Source organism: Dermacentor variabilis, chromosome 8 (genome assembly GCF_050947875.1).
Source record: "Dermacentor variabilis isolate Ectoservices chromosome 8, ASM5094787v1, whole genome shotgun sequence".
Lineage (NCBI taxonomy): Eukaryota > Metazoa > Arthropoda > Arachnida > Ixodida > Ixodidae > Dermacentor > Dermacentor variabilis.
Window position 1 is genome coordinate 38,863,576 of NC_134575.1, and position 19,184 is coordinate 38,882,759.

At 47.1% G+C, this 19,184-nt stretch overlaps 1 long non-coding RNA gene and 1 other non-coding gene across 2 annotated transcripts in view; one reads left to right on the top strand and one right to left on the bottom strand.

Moving 5' to 3' along the window:
• LOC142590071 (uncharacterized) overlaps window positions 1-19,184 on the top strand; it is a 218,381-nt gene that overhangs the window by 77,551 nt on the left and 121,646 nt on the right. The gene's annotated exons all lie outside the window — the stretch shown is intronic.
• TRNAT-CGU (transfer RNA threonine (anticodon CGU)) lies at window positions 16,241-16,313 on the bottom strand. The gene has a single exon. It is a non-coding gene; the product is annotated as a tRNA-Thr (tRNA).

Consider the following 19,184-nt stretch of genomic DNA (forward strand, 5'->3'; position numbering starts at 1 on the left):
CCATCGCGTGCGTACAGCAGACGGCGACGTCGGGTTGCTCCGCTGGCGTAGCTTCTGCTGGTCGTCTGCTAGCTATAGCCACGCAGGTGTTCCGTGTTGGTCGACCTGCCTTGGACCTATGCGAGCTTCTTCATTACCATGGCGAAACGCGTTAGCAAGCTGAAGACAGATATAGCAGGTTAGGAACGGTCGCCAGCGCTACCGTTGCTAACTTGGGCGGGTAGTTCATTAAACTAGCGGAACCTCGCACGGGAACTATTTAGCGTCTCATTGAGATGTATGCTGCATGGTGTAATTTCAGTACCTGATGGTGAAACTTGAATGGCGAACACGTCACATAAATTGAGCGAAGCTACAGGTGCAGTGAATCAGGTAGTGCTTGTATAACCTTGCACATGGTCGCGTGCTTATGGGATCAAAATTATCTGTCTTTTCTGGCGAAATATTTTTCTGTTCTCGGCCGCAAGTAAACGTAACCATGGGCAATATCTGTAAAACAGACTCTTTTTACTATTATCTAATAAGTTTTATTTCTTTCAATTTCGTTCAGCAAGTTACTACTGCCACGGAAAGCAGAATTTGGTAGGCGTAACGGTTCGTCAAAAGAAATTATAGAAATTGCCATGTCTTCTCTTCTGGTTCCTCAAGGATGACCCGTTACTTTCACTTTACCGCAAGCACTCCTACGGATTTTTGTCTGTCACGACAGCCCTTTCGCGGTCTCTTTTTCCTTTCAAAACGATTTTGCGCACCCAACACGCCCGGCGAGTAACAAGCAGTGACGGAAGGTGTGGTTTCTTTCTCATAGGTAGCAGACGAGCAATACCGCAACAGAGCAGACGACATGGTTCACAGGCAGGCATTCAACGAGACGTCAAGAAAAAGGCGCGAGAGACAGCGTGTGAAAACGGATAGGCGTGAAGCAAAAGACGACGCGGAAGGCCGTTTCTAGAAGCGAGCTCGTCACCACAGGGGGGAGGGGGGGGAGATGACACGCAAATTCGTGCCGGCTGTTAAACGAGTCTGAGGAGTAGACAAGCGATGCAGACGGAAAAAAAAGAGCGTGGAAGAAAACGGCAGCGCTGAGCGCGATAGGGTTGGCTACAAAGAAGCCTCTCTCTGCGCTTAAGTAAGCCGCTACTACCGCTACGTGGGCCTTCCTTTTGTCTACTGCTCACCTGACTCTCGTCTTATGTTCCGCGCATACCAGAAGTTGCAGCGTACGAGGCGCGAGGTCATCGTCTGCCGCCCCGCGCGGATGTGTGTGAGCTCCTCGAAAAGTCGCGTTGCGTTTTCGAGGAGCTCGCACACGTTGTTTCCCTCTTGTTTCCCCTCTTGCTTCCCTCTTGTTTCTCCCTCCCCCTTTTTTTGTGTTTGCGTCGCATGTCAGTGATTGCTCCTTGGTGTGCAAGTTTCAGTTGCAGACGACAAAACCGTGAAAAAGAAAGAGAAAAAGTTGCTGCGACTAGGGGCGCTAACAATCAGTGTGTCTCATTTGTCTTCTGTTCACCACAATTTTGTCATGCGCTCTGTTATGAAACGACACCTTCCGCCGACTCCTGAAAGTATAGGTGTCCCTTGTGAAACTGCGTTCCATTTTGTTAGCTCGTAAAACCTTTCGCTTTGTTCTGTTTTATTCTTACGAGTTTTCTTTTTTTTTATTTACATCATACTTCTGCAACACTTGCAGCGTCTCATGCATATTTCAGGTCCAGACGACAGCAAGAGCGTGAAAGTGAGTGGCAGCAGCCATTCGGAAAACGGGTTTACTACAAAGGATTCTTTCTCTCTGTGCGTGAGCCAGCCGCTACGGCTCTGTGGGCTTAGTTTTGTCTTCAGCTCACTTCAGCATTGTCGTCTGTTCTGTGCATACCAGACGTGCCTACGGCGTCGGCCAGCTACAGAAACTGCCAATCCTTCTGGCTAGAGATTCACTGACTTGCAATATATCGTCTGGTCCAATCGGCTGTTATTCCTATAAAGTTCAAATTTTGTCAGCTTTCACGCCTTTTGGATATTAGGTAAAAAAGAAAAAAAAAAAACAAAGAAACGTTTTGTTTCGGTCATCCTTTTTATTTATCTTGTTTTTGGGGGGGGGGGGATGGGTGCACAAGCCACTCTAGCATATTCAAGAAGTTTGCGTAACTAATAAAATAAAGATGGTGGCATCCAGAGTCCTTATATAGAATCCTTTGTAGACTCATTTATACAGAAGGTCAAGAAAGAAGACTACATTAGTTTCGACGTCGTCTTTCCCCAATACGTTTCGCTTTCTTTTCGTCATAATCGTCAAGCTTCATTTATTCATCTCCTATATCGGCGCCTTGTTGCAGGTTGTTTGCCTTCGCCTTAATCTTTTCGCCAGTAGTCATGCCGTCCATATTTATTAGACGTTCCACCGCTTATCTCTGGTTACCAAGGGAGCAAGCGAAACTGTATGTCCTGCCACTGTACCCGTTCCTTCTTCTTTTCACTTACTATTCCAATTTGTTTCTTTCATTTTGCGCGGGCTACCAGCACCCTGTTGACCGCTGACCTTCGATGCTTTTAGTTTGTCTGCGAAGGATCGCCTTCGTCTGCTTCTCCGTGTGGAACGCACTCTTACGTCTCTTAATGACTTCTACACGGACGGATTTCTTTCTTTCTTGCTCGTGTTTCGTCTGCTCGCTTGTTTGTTCGTCTGCTCGCTCAGGGGACGGCCGCTTGTCGTCTGCTTGGCGTTGTGTGCGGTCCGTATAAACGCGTGTGACCCACCGCGCAAAACGAAAGGCGAGATCCGTGAAGACGCCGGGGCTATTTTTACGGGGACTGGCCTCATATTTTTCCCTACACGAGTCGCTACGCGATGAAGATTAAACGCTACGCGGTGAGATGTACGCAGAGGGGGGGGAAAAAAAAGAAAAGCCCAACGAAAGCACCAACGACGAAGCGAAAGTTCAGGTGTTCCGCTTCCCTTCCACCTACCACCACGTCCACAAACCACACACCTCTTCCCGAATATGCAGCGTCGCTAGTCGAACGTCGCGTCGAGATAAACGAATTGCCATGCGCTGTAATACATTTACTGTGCGGTGCAGCGATGATAAACTGTACGCTCTATACGCTGTTTCACCCCCCCCCCCAAAAAAAAAAGAAAAATATAAAGAAATACAAGAACGTGTGTCTCCGACAAGTTCGTAGAGCCTTATACGAAACTCGCTGCACCCGGCTTTATCTGGCGAGTTTCGCGGTCCCTCGTCTGGCTGTCGCCGTCCGTATAGCAGACGGCGCTTACACGTGTATTCTGTCGTCTGCGTGCGATCGCAGAAGAAAACGAATCCTGCCTCGCAGCGTATTCTTTATCTCCATCTGTCCCCTATTTGGAATGGTCGTCGTTCATTGGCGCGTCGACGTTTCGATGTCGGCGCACCTTATCGCGTCTTGTTTCAGCCTGCGTAAATGTGTCGTTTCGAACTGAGCACGTGCCAAGCTGATTCTCCGCTATGGAAAGATTCAGTTATATCGCTCGTGTCCTAGTGATGGCCGCTTTAACTTTGCCCATAGAAGTAGGGGTTCATGGTAGTGATGGTGCTGGTGGCAGAGGTGGGGGGGGGGGGGGGGGAGAGTTGTTTTTATATATATTTTTCGGCGTCGTTTTCTTTCTCTCTTTTTTTTTTTTTTGTTGTTGTCATAAATGGATTCATCTTCGCCCTTTCTCTTTCGGGGTTTCCCGAGTCTTCTCTTTTGTTGTTCACCGAAGAGGAAATGTTTTTTTAGGCTTTCTTCCAACCCGCGCTTGATATACAGCTCCCGGGGTGGTCGTCCCGAAAGCGAAGTCGTGTAGCGGCCTAGACAAAAGGTCGTATGTTCCTAGCCCGCTTTTAGAAATGCGCGGATGGATGTTTATACGTCCGCACAACTGGATGCGCGTCCAAATCTGAAGACGATACCGTTGAAGGAAGATACCTTTTTCACGTTCGCGCTTGGCAGGGGAACGCATGCGCTGGCGTTATGGACTAGCAGCGGTCATCGTGCTCGTTTTGGCAGAGAAAAATAAAACCAAAAGGAAGTTAGCGATTCGCGCGATCTCACTACCGGGGTTTTTCTCTTTCTCGTCTACGTCTTTTTCGCGCAATTTTTCGCTAAGATGGAACCACACCAACTCGCCCAGCTGCCAGTTTTCATGACTCACTACCGGAGGCCTCCTCAAAGTCAACGACCGTGTCGGAAAGTTCAATTTCGCTCTTCGGTTTTCGAATCGTCTATGCTCGTCTTGCAGACCACTCTTCATGCTGCATGCATTAGGGTGGGTATGCCACCACACCAAGGATAGTTGGCCCTATCGCGAGGGGGATACATGGCGTTCAGCAATTTTAGATCGGGAATACCCCAGTCTTTATTTTGCGCCAATCGGCGGTTTCTGACCCGCTAAGTTGCGGGCGAGGCGGCGGGTATTTTCTGCGGTCTCCGCGCTGATGAGCAAGGTTGTCTTTGGCATTCGAATTGATGAGATCTTGAGAGGGATATAGTGCGAGTGGTTAGGGTTAGAAAAGGACGCCGTCGCTCGGTTGGTACACCCTCGAGCTAGGGCGTTATCCTCTTCGTTCCCACGTAAAGTTAGTAAGTTTCTGTCGTTACACAGTACGTTATGAAGCGTCGTTTATAAAAAAAGAACACGAATGGAGTATTAGGAGGAAACATGTATATGTTCTTTCGCATGCACAAGGACTCTTCAGGGACTGCAGGGTATCGCTGCTGTAGAGCCTGCAAAGTATGGCTACCCAAGCGGCGTAGCATGTTCAACTACGCAAGGTCTCGTGTTTTATGTCTGTGCTGTAAAGCCCAATATTCCGTCCAATATTATGTTTGATTGGGCGCAAATGACGTATTGAAATGTAGAAAAATAGCATTGGAAAAATACTCGCATTTGCGGACAGTGACTGTTCGATTCGAAGACCGAATCGTATAGGACACTGTTCGATTCGAAGGTTTCGAATATTCGCGTGCCGGTAATGCGAAGCTTCGATTGTGTCATCCGCAGGTGCACACACTCATGCGGAGCGAAGACCTAAAACACCACCACGCGTCCACTTTGGACTGTGAAAGGTGACTGAGAAAGCGAGCGCCTCGTCATTAAGAGGGCAACTCCGGCGATATTTCGACGTCCACTGATCTTAATAAAATTTTGAATATACGTTCTTTCTTACACTCTGATTATCCGTGCCAGACGACGTGGCTGCCAGTCGTTTAGTTTTCCTGAAAGTGAATGTTAAAGATCGGTTGCGTGTTCCCGACTCCTGTCTTTCTACTGGCCACCCTGTGTTTGTGACGCCAGAGGCTTCACCGCCACTGTTGCTTAAATCGTCGCCGAAATCGCCACTGCTATAGTACGGAAAATCCGTGAAAGCTCCCTGTGTCGTCAGGAGACGTCATCAGTTTCGTTTCTTTGACTTTAGTGCCACGCCGCGCGTTCTGCGTGTTTACATTACGGTTGCGTAAGTCCTGACGTCATCGACCGATCGTAACGTCACACGAAGCAGCCGCTCGCTTCGGTTTCGGTATCTCGTTTATTGGTCATTTAAAATTATTGATTAATAATTAATTAAATTAGGGTGTTTTACGTGCCAAAACCACCTTCTGATTATGAGGCACGCCGTAGTGGGGGACTCCGGAAATTTCGACCACCTGGGGTTCTTTAACGTGCACTTAAATCTAAGTACACGGGTGTTTTTGCCCCCATCGAAATGCGGCCGCCGTGGCCGTGATTCGATCCCGCGACCTCGTGCTCAGCATCCCAACACCATAGCCACTGAGCAACCGCGGCGGGTTAAAATTATTGATGAATTTCGAAGCAAACTGAACTACACTACGGGCGACAGGACTGTCAATGCCATTTGAAGATGACAATATCCTAATATGGTTGAGAAAAAAAAAACGCCGGAGTTGACCTTTAATGACGTCCACTCCGTCTATTACTCATTGCGAAACTTGGCTCCTAGAAGCAGCGTCATGCCGGACATCAGCGCACCAATAACGCGTGTCGACGCCACCGTTGACCTCGTCAAGGTCAATGACCTTTCTTTTTACCAAGTGAGCAATTTCCGTTGGTGCAATGTTTGGTAAGGGCAGGCACCACTGAAAGCCTGTCCTTGTTATCATTGTGTTTGTCTCACCCGCCGTGGTTGCTCAGTGGCTATGGTGTTGCGCTGCTGAGCACGAGGTCACGGGATCGAATCCCGGCCACGGCGGCCGCATTTCGATGGGGGCGAAAACACCCGTGTGCTTAGATTTAGGTGCACGCTAAAGAACCCCAGGTGGTCAAAATTTCCGGAGTCCTCCACTACGACGTGCCTCATAATTAGAAAGTGGTTTTGGCACGTAAAACCCCAAATATTATTATTGTGTTTGTCTGGCCATCGATCTACTTGTTAACGGGGCCGATGGGGACAAGCAGAAAATTATCTGTGGAACTTCGACGATAACTTTATCTTCGACTAAGCAACGTACTACCGCGAAATTAACGAAAATAAAAAAAAAGTTATTAAGAGGAAACCTTAGCTCGGGCCCAACTCTGACGCAGCCTATTCAAATACATGTAAAACTCAAAAACGCTTTTCTGAGATAACCCCTCGAGCGATCTTAATAAAATTTGTTGTATGCATGAGAGAGAAAGTTAAATTCTAGTGACTGCTGGATGCGGAATCTTGATTTCGGGCCTGAATTTTGTTAAAAAGAATTTTAAAGAGTTCGCATGCTCGAAAAAAAAAAACAGATGTACGAAGTTTATAAATTGATAGCGTTGCATCAAAAACAGGTATCTCGGTTCTGTAAACGGTATCATTAGATCATTCAAAGCGGACAAATGAGATATGTGAATTTATATTTTACGTGAATTTTTTACGTTGTGTACAATGGTTCTGCAAAAGCTGTATTTCCATTTTACTGATTTTAAATAGATTCATATGTAACATATCAATTTTGTCCGCTTTAGATATACTATCAGATGCAATTCACAGAATTGTGGTGTCATTTTTCCTTGCTGAGTTGGAGTTGTCAACTTGATAGTTTCGTTTCCTGAAAATTTTTTATCTTTGCCAATTTTTAATAAAAAGAACTGACGATCTGAATCAAGAATTCGAAACGAACTGTCACTAAATTTTAAGTTTTTAAGAGGAAGCTTTAGCTCAGCTGCTCCTATCTAAATACATGTAAAAGTAGAATTCGTTTTTCTCGGCAACCACTGCACCAAATTTGACGATGTCTGTTGCATTTAAAAGAAAAACTTAAAATCTAGTGACTGTTGGTTACAAATTTTTTATTTATGTCTTCAATTTTTTATTAAGAATTGGCAAAATGCGAAAATTTTCAGAAAACGAAACTATCAAGTTTACAACTCTGTTATCAACAATGAAAAATGATATCACAATTTTGTGAATTGTATCTCATAGTATATGTAAAGCGGACAAAATTTATATGTTACACATGAATTTTGAAAAATTTGGGAATGTGTAAATACAGCTATTGCAGAACCTTTGTACACAACGTAACCAATTCACATAAAATATTATGTCATCATCATCCCTTTACAGTCTTTGACTATGGGACCTCCTTCTGCATATTAAGTACTTGTAATTGTTACCCAACTTCTAATAATAAATTTTTGATTCTGATTCTGATTCTGATCCCTCATCACATATTTATGTCCCCGTTCCCCCTCCCCCTGTGCAGAGTAGCAGGCGAGAGCACCTTAGCTCAGGCCGACCTCTCTGCCTTCTTTCAATTCAATTCTCTCTCTCTATTTCTCTCTCTCTCTCTGACACACACACATAAGATATAAATTGACACATCGAATTTGTCCGCTTTGAACGAACTAATAGATTCCGTTTACAGAACCGCGATATCTGTTTTTGATGCAGACCTATTACTTTGTAAACTTCGTGCTTCTATTTTTTTCAACCTTGCGAATTTTTGAAAATCATTTTAACAAAATTCAGGCCCTAAATCGAAATTCCGCTTCCAACAGTCACTAGACTTTAACTTTCTCTCTCAAATGGAAAAATTTTCATTGAAATCGATCCGGGGGTTATCTCAGAAAAACGTTTTTGCGTTTTCCATGTATTTGAATAGGCCGAGTCGGAGTTGGGCCCGAGCTAAAGCTTCCTCTTAAGTACAACAAACCTCTTCAAATTTGGCGCAGTGGTTGCCGATAAAGACGAATTATCCTTTTACATGCATTTAGACAGGAGCCCCCCGAGCTAGAGGTTCCGCTTAAGAATAATTTACCAGCACAAACCGATTTAGGATTCCTCGTTATTGTCGTTTTGACGAAGTTGAACGGGCAGGCTTGAGTATAGATTCGCGACACCGGGAAATGGTCGACCCATCACTGATGCGCGAGACGTTAGTTTGCATAAAGCGCGAGATCGCAGCCACCAATGTCGCGGACAACGCTGGTTGTCGATGCCTGTATACATTAGCTATAGATCGATCGAGATATTTCGGGTTTCAGATTAGGAGAGTACATTAAAGATACAGTCATATTTCTCAGCCCGGATGTTCCTGCGTCTCCCGAGTCTTCTTAATTCTATGATACATAAGCGCGCCATATGGAGAGAGACAGAAGAAAATAATCGACTACGTTAGGTTGTTGAATACATATGCGACAACCACCCTATCGATGAGCGATCAGAATGTGGTAGCCGTGCATGTGTACGAGACTGCAAGGATGCGAAATCTGCAGTTGTTGATTTTTTCCCCCCCACACGCGCGGACGTTTGCATGCATGCGCCGTAAACGCCGTTTCGGGCGTTAGACAAACGCGTTCTCCCGTAAACCCAATCATTTACGTCATGCTATCGGCGAGCATCACAGGCGTGACATGCCTATTACACATGTTGAAACACCGAAGCTTTCGACCCCGGACGGCGTTTTCCCCAAATCTTCGAGGGCAACTTATGACCGTACGCTACCCTTTCGGACACCGCTATTTTTCTCTAATGAGATTGCCTGGCCGCGGTGATCAGATAACGGCCCTGGATCTCACGCATGCGCCGCTCCGCATTCGACGTTGCCGCTCACCGCTCGATAACGGCGCGAATCCTCGTTGGCAGGCTCTCAGAAACGCGTATCGTACCGTACTATATTATATATGCGCGCGCATATATATTTGTTCTTCGAGTATCGTTCTTTATTTTCGCGTCGTCGTTTTGTGCTCTTTAGGGCAGCTTTATAGCTCCCCGCTCTCGATCACGCCAATTAAACGGATCGCGGAAGCCTAAGCTGGTCGTCTGCTTTGCATATACCGGTGCAGACGATACCAAGCTTCTTCTTTTTGTTTTTCGTCTGCACACAAAACAGACACGATCTCGAAAACGAACCCGAGAAACCTGTTCCTATAGGATCACGCTCAATCGCGCAAACTTGGGGGGGAGGGGGAGGGGGGAGACACCAGAAAAAATATATGGACGGGGTGAGGGGGGAGGGGGTTTAGATAAGAAAGACGCTTCCACATATTAAATGCGATGCGGCACGACCGCTCTTCGTCCTTCGCTTTAGAAACGCCCTGCTAGAAGATCAGGCGATATCAGATAACGCGGCATCAGTTTAAAACAAACGCGTCCCCTTCACTTTTGCTTTCACCGTCTGCGACTTAATTTAGCAGACGACGCCAAGCAGGCGACCGACGACGCCTGTCCCGGTAAACCGGAAGGCGCCCCGACGAAACCAGGTATAAAACTTACTTTAGTTTCTCGCCTGAGAGAAAGCTGTAGTCGGACCTGATAACTTTTACTTTTCCGCAATGCTCGCTTTGTACTGGCTGCTTTCGCTTATGCTTTACTTTTAAATCTTTTGCTTTACACTGCGGGTTGCAGGCGTCACTTCTGCGTTGCATTCCGTGCACGCGAGTCGTATAACACCGGCAAAGAGAGAGAGAGAGAGAGCACCGAAGGGTCTCCGGTCCCGTAAGCAGCCGCAAGAACTGCCGAAGCGCGTTCTTGGTAAAGAAAGTAAAGAATGAGAGAGAGAGAGAACACAACAACAAAAGAGAAAGAAAGAAATAGAAATGAGCGAGGAGTCATTGACCGCATCGACAAGCGGCAGGGCGCCTTCAAAGTCGAGCGTGTGATGATCGTCTGTTCCGTGCCCCGAGGCGGTCGCTTTGTTTCGGGTCGTGTAAACAGCGTAATTACACGGTGGCCTGCGAGATCCGCATGGGCTGCAGGCGAGCATGCTCCGTGAACTTCTGCGAGTAATGGCGTGGTTTTGACGGGAAACTTCGAAGCGGACCCCGCACCGAGGCGCTGTGAAACCGTTACTCCTGCCCAGCGGTCGATTTAGGCACCTCTAGCTGGCCTTCTTGAAGCCCTTGGGCTCAGCGAGAGCTGGGTGAAATCAAACATGTCCGCAAGAGAGAATAGTAAGAGGCGATCGGGGGGGGGGGGGGTAGATTGGTGGAAGTAGGGAAACGACAAACAACGGGAGCGTACAAGAACAAAGTTCCCAATAGGGGCTCAGAAAGTTTGGTGATGAGAATTCTTCGTGTGTGTGTGTGTGTGTGTGTGTGTGTGTGTGTGTGTGTGTGTTTAATAATAAGTAGGACTTTAGGCAATATAATAACAAGAGCTTGGTGACGCAACCCAATGGGGGCCCCGTTCCAAAGGGGACGCTCATAGCATCCATCCATCTATCCATCCATACACTCTAAGACAAGTTTACACCCTTTCAGTCGTATCTTGCCACACAAAAATAAACGTCATCTGTCTAGTCCGCATTTCCTTTCTTTAGCTACGAACCCGATATACTTCCCAGTAACGAACGGCATGCGTTTTATCAGCATGACGTAGCGTTGCCGACGGGGAAGTAGCGGGCGCGGTGTTTTCAAGAAAGGAAACGCAAGCAAGGCAGAAGATTATTTATGTGGGGCAGATGTACGCTCCAAAGGGTGTAAACTTTTTTTAGAGTGTATCCAACCTGAAGTTTAGCAACTCCATAGCTCTATACACTGTAGGGTCAAATTTAATCTTTTCTCGATAAACACTGTGGTCGGGCAAGCTGGTACGCATCTTTGACTATGGGCAGCGCGAAACAGGCGGTAACACAAAGAATAACTTAGTAGTGTGGTTCGCTGGGCCAGTTGGTGCATGGGAAATGTGCACCATCGTATGCTCCCGTCCGTACCTGCTTGAACCCCCTATACTTTCACGAAGAATAGTGTTTGATTTTCACGTTCCCGCTTGCCGTCTGTTCTAACTGCATTGCCTGTCAGGCAACACTGCCATCGGTCTGGTTGGTTCGTACCTGACTACAGGCAGTGCAAAACAGACGACAACACAATGGACAGACAAAACCATAGGCTGTGTTGCAATTGTCGCCGCAGACGGCAATGTAGGCGGCTAAGCGGATAGCGGCCATCGTAAGTATCGTTCCAGTTCTAACAAAGACGTCAAAGTAGGCAGCTGTGCGAAGACAGCATCGAAGTCAAAAACGATGCAGGCTGCTTTCCTGTCCAAAGAAGACGCTGTCCTGTCCTTTCCTGTCCAAGAAGAAGGCAGCTGAGCAGGACGCTTGCTTAAACTCGGTAGGAAGGTCGTCTGCGCACAAGAATCGTAGACACACTTTCCTAAGCTCTTAATGTAAGTGACATCCTGTTTTTCATAGGTTCGCAGGCGCAAAGACTTAAAATACATAAATAACGTGTGCTTTTCTTAAGTTTCTTGCTTTTTTTTCTTTGTCCGCTCAAGGTGGTGTCACGTCGCAGAAGTATTTTCCATATGTCTTCCCGACGTCTTCAAACGCGTTCCATTACAAGGCCTCGAAATCGTCTCGGCTGTATCCTTAGCTGTCTACGTAGACTGTCTCCGAAGCTGACCAGAATTGGAACACAACCATAGTTTCGTCCGTCTCAAGGAGCAACAGTCTCAATGGACAGATGACACTTTAGTGTCATCTCTCCATTGATACTGTTGTTCCTTGAGACTACATGGCATCAACATTACTGAAGGCAGTGCAAAACAGGCGGAGACATAAGGGACATACGACACAATATAGTTCGTCTGTCTCTCGGCCACGGCGGCCGCATTTCGATGGGGGCGAAATGGGAAAACACCCGCGTACTTAGATTTAAGGGCACGTTAAAGAACCCCGGGTGGTCGAAATTTCCGGAGTCCTCCACTACGGCGTGCCTCATAATCAGAAAGTGGTTTTGGCACGTAAAACCCCTTAATTTAAGATGTACGCCTGAAAGATCGGCTTTTGCTTCGAGGCTGTGTATATGTAACCTCGAAGCCTCAAATATATATATATATATATATATATATATATATATATATATATATATATATGTGTGTGTGTGTGCGGTCAAAGGAAACACGTACACACCCGCAGCGTTCTTTAAAATTTCGCGCTTCGTGGCAATACAGGCTTCTGTTCTCAGTGGCTTCCACTTTGGCGGCACCCTTCTGCGACGTATCGGCGAAATTGCCACGACAAGGTTCAATTAAGCTAGGCGTGTAGCAAAGCAAAATCGTGCAATGCGACGTGGTGTCTACATCCTGCTACTTAGGAACGTGTTCGTTATAAAAAAGGAATTGCGTGTAATTTTTTTTTTCTCACGACGGGAGACTGTAAGCGGCGGCGCTCACACGCTCGTGTGTATACGCAGCCTCCATTTGTCATCAACTGCTGCTGTAATAACCTTGTCGCCGGGCTCAGCTATAGGACAGCGATGTAAATGGTGCCGGCGCTCCATTTACATTGCCGGCAATTAACGTCGCCAAGACGACCTGCTGAGAGCGACCGCGCGCTTTCTTCGGCGCAGATGGTCAGGCGCGCAATCCCAGGCTTGACCATCGGCGCGTCTGCGTCGTGTATCGGAAAAGGAGCAATCTGTACTACGAAATGAAGCCACCTAGCTCCTCCTCCTCCCTCCTCCCCTCCCCAGTATTTTCAGTTCTCGGAGGTTTCTTACGTTATCGACACTTCCGAGAAAATTGATATCTTAGTTTTGGATTGCCGAACCGGCCGATAAGCACGAGTTCGCTGGAAACCATCCGGGGAGATAGCTGTGCCGTCCTGCCTGCCTGCCAGCGTGCTTGAGCTGTAACAGTTTGCGAATGAAGCCGCAAGAGGTCGTTCCCGTAGGAGCAGTTTTTCGAACGCGGAAACGCCCGTATTGCCGTAGGTGTGGAAATGGCCATTAAACGCATGCATAGGGGGCTAGGCCACTGGAATTCTCTGCGGGACATCTCGATATATTGCCGATCGGGGCACGCGGTGAATCGCTCAGATGAAGGAACGAGCGGGTGATCTGCCTTCAGCGAAACTGCGGAAAAGAAACATGTGTTTAGTCGCTCGGGGAGTGAAACATCGGGGAAACGTGTCGTCTGCTCGGTGCCAGATGCGGCCGCTTCTCACGCGAGCAGACGATTCTGTTTGCGGCAGGCATCAGGGTCGTGTGCTTCTTTTCCCCGTGTTTTAGTCCGTCTCATAGGCGTGCGCGGTTATTATCGGCTCAATTACAAACGCTCGGTTTCCCCTCGCGGGCGGGCGGGCGAAAGGAGCGGCATTGCTCTCAAGTCTGTCGCCTTGCCGAGTTTCGAAATCAAAAGCAACGCCTTCGGTCGTCCTAGATTGAAAGTGCGCGACAGTTCAGGTGTCGCCCGGTTTGTCCCATTTTCCTCTCCCGGGAGCCTTAATTATTTGTGCCGTTCCTTCGCTGTGGTTGTTGCAGCGGCAGTCATGAAAGCAACTGTGTTTCACGTCGGGTTAATTACAAGCAGAAAGCAGAGGCGGTGCCCTAAGAAAGAATCAAAAGAAAACTACTAAGGGCCCACAACGGCGGACAATTGCACAAGGGTAGCCCGGAGTATAACGAGGAAAATGAAGTACATTTCTTTTTTGGGCCACACCTTGCGAAATTTGTGCAGCAACCACGATAACGCGTACGATCTTGGTGTGAGTAAGAAGAGGCGAGAAGTAAAAGAAAAGAAACAAGGAAGACAGAAAGCTAAATTTCAAACGCATTTTAATTAATGAAGCATCGCCTCATAAGCGGCATGCGGCGCCTGGAATATGCGTTCAGCACAGCGGTGCTCTTCTCACACACAAGCAGACGATTTCCCGACACTGGCAGGTGCCCTACCCTAAGGCAGAATGGAACGCCGTCAGTAAAGAAAAGGGTAAAAGAACATATAAAGGTCGTCTGCTCTCTGCATTGGCTGCAGAAGTGCATAAAAAAAACAAGGCATACTCTTGGGGCGGGAAGTCCATTTATATAAACAGAAGGCGTGTTTTAGCCAAAAGGTGGTGGTTGCTCGCGACGTGCAACCCTTTCTTTAGCGGGGTGCTAAAAGCGATCTTGTACGTACAAGGTCTCGCAAAGTGATCTGGTAATGACCCGCCGAGGGTGGGTGGGGGGGAACATGCCTCGGTAGTCGTTCTGCAGACGACCGTCTTCTGGAGACGGCTTTCACCATTTCGCCCTTTTTTTTTGTTTCCTTTTTTTGCGTGTACGTTGACTTCCTTTTAGTGCACTTGGTCGTTGTGGCAAGTTGCTGCACCTTTTTTGTCTTGAGCCAACCCTTTGAAGACGCCATCTCGACCGGCGAAAGGGGTAACCTGGCGAGGCCTAACAATGCGGCATCCTTTCCGCGGACCAACGTATAGCCAACCCATTAGCCACGGTGCGGCCCGGGTCATTACGCTCCGTTATGGCGTTTAGACGCCCCTTACCCCCTCCTTACTACAGCCTTCCTCTTCTGTGGGGCGAAGATAAAGAAAGGGTTGTTCTTGTTGCGAAAGGAAATGAGCTTGCCCGCGGTGCTGCGCGTGGCATTCGGTGGCCGCGCGGCGCTTCTGGTCGTTAGAGGGCGCACGCTGAGCTCCCATCTTCCTTGGCTGGTCGGAGTGCGTGCATTCACCGCAGAAGCGTTTAATTGCGTTGTGTGTATACAGCGCAAATTTAGCTGTTTCACTGTGAAAGCACTTAAGACCTCGCAACGTCGTTGGCTTTGTCCGCCCGTCCATCCGGCCGTACCCTTGCGCTTCGACGTGAGTCGTTGCGCCGTGATTTATGGCCGTTTATTTAGTTTAAGGTACGGCCACCAGGTGTAACGTCTTTACTGCGTCAGCATTTCGGCCGTCACGCCTCCGCCGTCGTTTGCGTTGAGGCTTTCAACGTTCCGAAGCAGCGCCTGGGCTAAGACGGATGCTTTGCGTGGGGGGGGGGGGAGGGGAGGTATTCTGTTAGAGTTCACCTAGGGACTGTTCATTTCGGCCGCTGCTGATTGGATGCAGCTGCCTGAGAGAGGAGGAGACGAGCGGCCCTAGCCAATCAGCAGCGACCGAAATGGACAGTCCACTATGCGGACTCTTATATAATACACGCCCCCCCCCCCCCCGCCCCCGGAGAGCTGCGGATTAATTTCGAGGACTCTGGTTTCTTTACAATTCGCCGCAAAGCACGGTATACCAGCGTTTTTTGTGCGGGTCCCAATCGGAACGTGGCGAGCTTGGTGGTGAACCGAAACCGCGACGTCATGCTCAGCAGCAGACCGCCATTGTTCCTAACTCGCCCTGGCAGCCGCTCCGTCGCGGTACTGTCGTCGTGCCGTCATCGTGCCGTCTTCATCCTTGTAATGTCGTCGATGCGTCCTGTTCGGGAAGCTGTGGAATGTTTGTAAGAGATTTCATGACTGCTCGGTACGTCGGTGCTGGACGGTTCTATATGCTGTTGCTGCAGAGGAGTTCTGATTAAGGACTGCCCGCTAACTACCGCTTCGTGTTTTCGGAGAAAAGTAGATAACCATAACAGTCATCAACTTCGTCATCATCATAATCAGCAGCACCATATTATTATTATTATTATTATTATTATTATTATTATTCTTATTATTATTATTATTATTATTATTATTATTATTATTCCGCAATTGTAAAAGCCCACGACATTATATTTGCTCCAGTATATTGGCATCTATATTTAACAACTCTTTGACTACTTCCACTTCACTACACACCTGCGGCAAGGTCGGTGTCTCCTTCATGGTGCTTGTGCCGTCCTGAAGTACACCTCAGAATTCCAGGACTTCAGAAACATTCAGACCTACCACCGCTTGCGTAAAACAGTTGAGCTTACTCCCGTTGCACGATGAGAAGCCAAGACACAAATACACCAAGGAAAACGCAGGGGAAATTATATGTACTTACTAATTGATTTAAAGAAATGATAAATTAAGGGCAATGAAAGTGGATGAAAGGAACTTGCCGCAGATGGGCAACGATCCCACGTCTTCGCGTTACGCGCGCGATGCTCTAACCAATTGAGCTACCGCGGCGCGGTTTCCCCATCCACTTCCTGGGTATTTATGTGTTACTGCTAGAACTAACCTTGGTAGTGTTAGCCAGCGCCACCACTCACAAACCTTGGCGGCGGATGTGGAACATCCTTTATGCCGCAGGCGTGACGACTACGTGATCTTTCTGGGTGAAGGCAACTGGTCAATAGACCCGCACATGCTTCCTGAAGGCATCAATGTTGCCGGATTCAAGACACAGACTGGAACGGCCTTCCCCCCAACATCGCTACTACCACTTGCCCATCTTCGTTCGCAGGACTTGTAACCGCCCATTTCGTTAAATGATTATTTCTCTCAATATACTTTGCTATATTTATGAAAACCCAACCCTTATGTAGTGCCCTTGCGGGGGACCTTTAGGGTAACAACCTGAACTGAACTGAACAAATCTCCCAAGTTTCATGACATAGATCTCCGCGTCGGTACTTCAAAGGGGGCAAGTTGACACCGTTTACTGTGACCTGAGCAAAGCCCTTGATGTAGTCTGCCACTCACTGCTTCTGATCAAGCTTACGCACTGTGATGTTGACTCGTCAGTTGTCAATCCCTTGCGCAGTCATCTTCTTGATAGATCATGTTATGTTGACGTCAATGCCCAAACGTCTTCGTTTTACATGGCAACTAGCGGCGTCTCTCCAGGATCAGCATTAGAAGCACTCCTCTTTTTTTTTTAAATATTTATTAATGACGTTCATTCCGCTATTCGGAACTCTTATTTCTTTCTATACGTCGGTGACATCAAAATTTTAAAGAAAATGCACCCTGACTGTCGCACCCTGCAGTCGGACCTGCTTTCCTTTTCTAAATGGTGCAGAGATAATCTCTCCTTGAATGGAGCTAAGACCAAACGAAGTCATGACTTTCACACGCAAAAGAGCAATCATTTCTTTTTCTTATTCTGTAGATTCTGTACCGTTGTGCAAGGTGCGTGAGTTCGATGGTCTTGGTCTACTTTTTGATACAACCTTACACTTTTCTGCTCACACTTAACACATTGCTGTACGGGGTATGCGCTCTCTTGGCTCTGTTTGCAGACTATGGAGGGAATTCAAGTCTCTTACACCGTTCCGTAAGTTGTACACAACTGTCCGTCTTCCTCAACTTGAGTGTGCGTCTGTCGTCTGGAGTGGATTTTCCAGCACCAACAGTGAGTGACATTATGGATGGTGTCCAGATAAAGTTTCTAAGTATACGTCATCACCGCTTTGCAAACAACGACATTGGGCCCTGTTCTAACACTGTTGGATTATGGTAATTGCCCGTACTTCGCTCCCGACGTAATCGCGCTGACCTTCTATTTATCTTGAAACTCCTTCACGGTATCCTCACCTGTCCCGAACTCCTCAGTTCGGGACAGGTTTCGTATCATGCTTCGTATTCGACTCAAGATCACCAGACAACATAGGACTTTCCATGACCCTGCCTGTCATCAACAACGCGCAACCGACCACAGAATGCAGTGTCTTTATAACGCTTATTTTCATGATCTTGATATTTTTCATAACTCGCCATCATCGTTCCTTTCCGAGCTTTGCCGCGTTCTGTCATAATTTCATGCACTGTTGAACTGCCCTTCTCCTCCTTTTCCTTTTGTATTTACATTACACTTTGTTGTATCTGCGCTCTTCTTTTCATAATTGTTCTTTTTATTCATTGTCTTTTAATTATATTCCCCTGCAGTGTTTTTTCTTTTTTTTTCTTTTTGGAGTTGAATGTATGCGTGCGCGTGCACACAGGCCTTGCGGTTATTCATAGGCTCATTAAATAAACATTATTGTTTGATTGACTATTCCACTTGTTCTACTTCTGTGCTTTCAACTTTCTATATCTATAGTTCTTGTTTGCTTTCTTGGTGTCCTTTTGTGCGCCTCCCCCCAACGCTTAGTAGCTAGCAGTTCAGGCATACTTCTCGGCTTTTGTCCTATAATAAATATCTCTCTTAAATACATTGCCAGTGCTGCCTACACCCTTAAACAAATGTACACCCTTTGGGGTGTATATTTGCCACACAGCGATAATCGGCATCTGTCTTCCTTGCGTTTCCTTCCTTGGAAACGCTGCGTTTTCTACTTTCCTCTCGAGAATGCTCTGTCATGCTGATGAGGTGCATGCCGTTCGTGACTAGGAAGTACCGGGCTCGCAGCGCTAAAGAAAGGAAGTGCGGACAAGGCAAACGACGATTATTGTTGCGTGGCAACAGACGACCCAAAGGGTGTAATTTTCATTAAGAGTGTATAAGGCGCGCCGGAAGGGTCAGCAAATAGCGAGCAATGTGCAGAAACACCCCTATGGCGATCTGGCGTTTGCGTAACTTCATGACAACGTCTTGGCAAGGACAATGCAGCAAATGAACCATGTGCATTACTAAGCATGGCACCAATTGAGAACGTGCGATACGGTGGCCTGACAGTGAACATCCACAAATTCTTATTTAGGTAGTTTATAAAATGATTACGCATTTAGGTATGCCTGCGGATATTTCATGCGCGTATAGCCTTACAACTAAGGCTTCGTAGAAGTCCACTTTAAGAATTATACTGGCCACAAACAGTCCGAGGGAAGTCGTCTCATTAACGACTTTCGTGTGTTATACAGCCTGTATACTTTTCATAGACAAAAGAACAACTGTATAAGTCAAAGCAGTCTAGTCGAAGACTAAGTATATACAAGCTGTCAAAACTTGTTTTTCTAAGAACCAAGCAGATCGGAAACGTGCTCCTTTCTTTCGTTCCATGCAAAGGCAAATCTTGATATGCAACCCTGACAAGATCACCATGACTACATCAATATAATATTCTGAATGACACTGCTTTTCACTATCCTAAAATCCTGATATGCCACATCTTACAC